The sequence below is a fragment of the Tupaia chinensis genome, unplaced genomic scaffold, assembly GCF_000334495.1.
Source record: "Tupaia chinensis unplaced genomic scaffold, TupChi_1.0 Scaffold000145_1, whole genome shotgun sequence".
Classification (NCBI taxonomy): domain Eukaryota; kingdom Metazoa; phylum Chordata; class Mammalia; order Scandentia; family Tupaiidae; genus Tupaia; species Tupaia belangeri.
In genome coordinates this window covers 14,220-16,301 of record NW_006159615.1, presented here as the reverse complement: position 1 = coordinate 16,301, position 2,082 = coordinate 14,220, and the positions used below count along the sequence as shown (strand labels likewise).

The following is a 2,082-nucleotide window of genomic DNA, read 5'->3' as shown; positions in this document are numbered from 1 at the left end:
TCCCAGCCACTCCGCCGATTGGAGGGGGGATGAGAAGGCGGAGGCGCCCCTATAGATGGAGACACCCGGCGGCGAGGGCAGCAGCGGAGGCCCCCAGCCTCCCGGGAGCGACCGCCTTCAGTGTCCCGCCCAGCCTGATGGCAGCGGTGCCCCCAAAAGCTTGCAGAACGAGCCGGCGGTCCAAGGGTCCCTGCCTGGCAGGCGCGGGCTGCGAGAGTCCCCGGCCGCTCTCCTGCCTGCTCTGCTCCGGCTGGGGCTGGGCGACGCGCTCTTCCACATCCTGCTCTTCCCTTCCTGCATCTGGGACCTGGGCGTCCTGGTGGGCCCGGGCTCGTTGCCATCTGGGTGTTGCTCTGCACCTGGGCCCGGGCACCAAGGATATCAGCCGCTGGCCACCGCCCCCCTCGCTGCCCGTGGCCAGGTGGGAGGGCTTCTACAGCTCCCAGTCTAGGATGCCCTGCCCCGTGCCATGCCCGCACCGCCATCCCCATCTCCATGAGCCTCCTCACCTATGGGCGCTGGCAGTATCCTTATCTCCGGACTGATTCTTATTCCCTGCTGGTGTTCTCTAGTTCCTCTAAGTTGAATCTACCTGGGAATGCACTCCATTCTGGATATATATATATACGTTTTTGGAGAGGTTTCTGCTATAGGGCGCGGACACTCGCCAGAAAGACAGAGAGACAGAAAGTGAGAAGTGACCCCTCAGGGGGGATGGCCACACCGCAATCCTTTCTCCTCCATTCTCCTCTCAGGATCTTGGGCACACACGCACACGTGCCCAACGAGTTTAAGCCAGCAGGTCTAGGCCTTGAACTGCAGTCGACTGCTTGTGAGTCCAGCGACATACCATTTGCACCAACTGCTAGTCCTACATTCTGGATATTATTGGTGGATTCCTATACTCCCTTTTCATCTTGACTGTCTTCTATCCATTTGTCCTGATTGACAACCTCAAACAAACTCACAAATTTGCTCCATTATTCATCATTGGGCTTCATTTAGCTTTGAGGATCTTTTCTTTTCTTTTCTTTTTCTTCTTCTTCTTCTTCTTTTTTTTTTTTTTTTTGAGTTTTTTTTTGCTATAGGGCGAGTGAGCTCACCAGAAAGACAGAGAGAGGCAGAGACAGAAGCGAGAAATCACCTCCCCCCTCCCAGGGGGGATGGCCACGCAGCAATCCCTTCTCCTCTATTCTCCCCTCAGGATCCTGGGCACGCAAGCACATGCGCCCAGCATGAGTTTAAGCAACTGGTCCAGGACCCAAACCACAGTCGACTACAAGGGAGTTTAGTGACATAACCATTACACTAACTGTTGGTCCCGAGGATCTTTTCTTTTACTCTTGACACCTGGAGCACATCTCAAGGAGATACAGCCAAGATTCAAGGAAGTGATGCTGGAACTGGATGTGCATCTCATGTTTCTTATAACATGGGTCTAATATTAGATCCTTCTCTAGAAACATTATCTTTAGCTTTGTCCCCCAATTAGTGTGACTCTGATTGGGAAAGCCATATTGTGAATTCTCATAGGGATAGGGGTTGTACTCATAAGCAGAGATATAATGAAAAAGATCACCATTCCTTTAGCCTGTAAAATCTTCAAAATAACACGTGATGATATTTGAAAAGCAAGACAACATGTGGAAGTTGAACTTCCTTATCAGTATATTACCTATGGAATGGTTGGTTTCTCCATCACGTGCTTAGTTCCTTACATATTTTTCCTTATTGGTATCGCTTGATGGAGAAATATTTTTTATTAAAGAAAGGTGTCAATTACTGATATATAAAAATATATTCTAGTAAAAGCCAGATCAGAGTTAGGCTTTTGCAGGAATTTAACTTAAATAATTTTTTAAGTAAATTCGTAAGAGTCAGTGCATTTTATCATTGCACATTCAAGGATAAGTATCCATTTAGAATGTTCATGTAATATTTGAAGAATTTTCTGCTGTTATTGATTCAGGTTATATATAACATATATCAAGGTATATAATAGCAGGTTATATATAACATACATCAAGGTATATAATATGCAATTTTATATCTAATATATGTTATACAGAAAATAATACACCT

General features: G+C 47.1%; 1 pseudogene; it reads left to right on the top strand.

Annotated features, from left to right (window-relative positions):
• The window catches only part of LOC102478095 (sphingosine-1-phosphate phosphatase 1-like), a 6,917-nt pseudogene extending 5,172 nt beyond the window's left edge, over window positions 1-1,745 (top strand).
• Window positions 1,746-2,082: the final 337 nt, after the last annotated feature.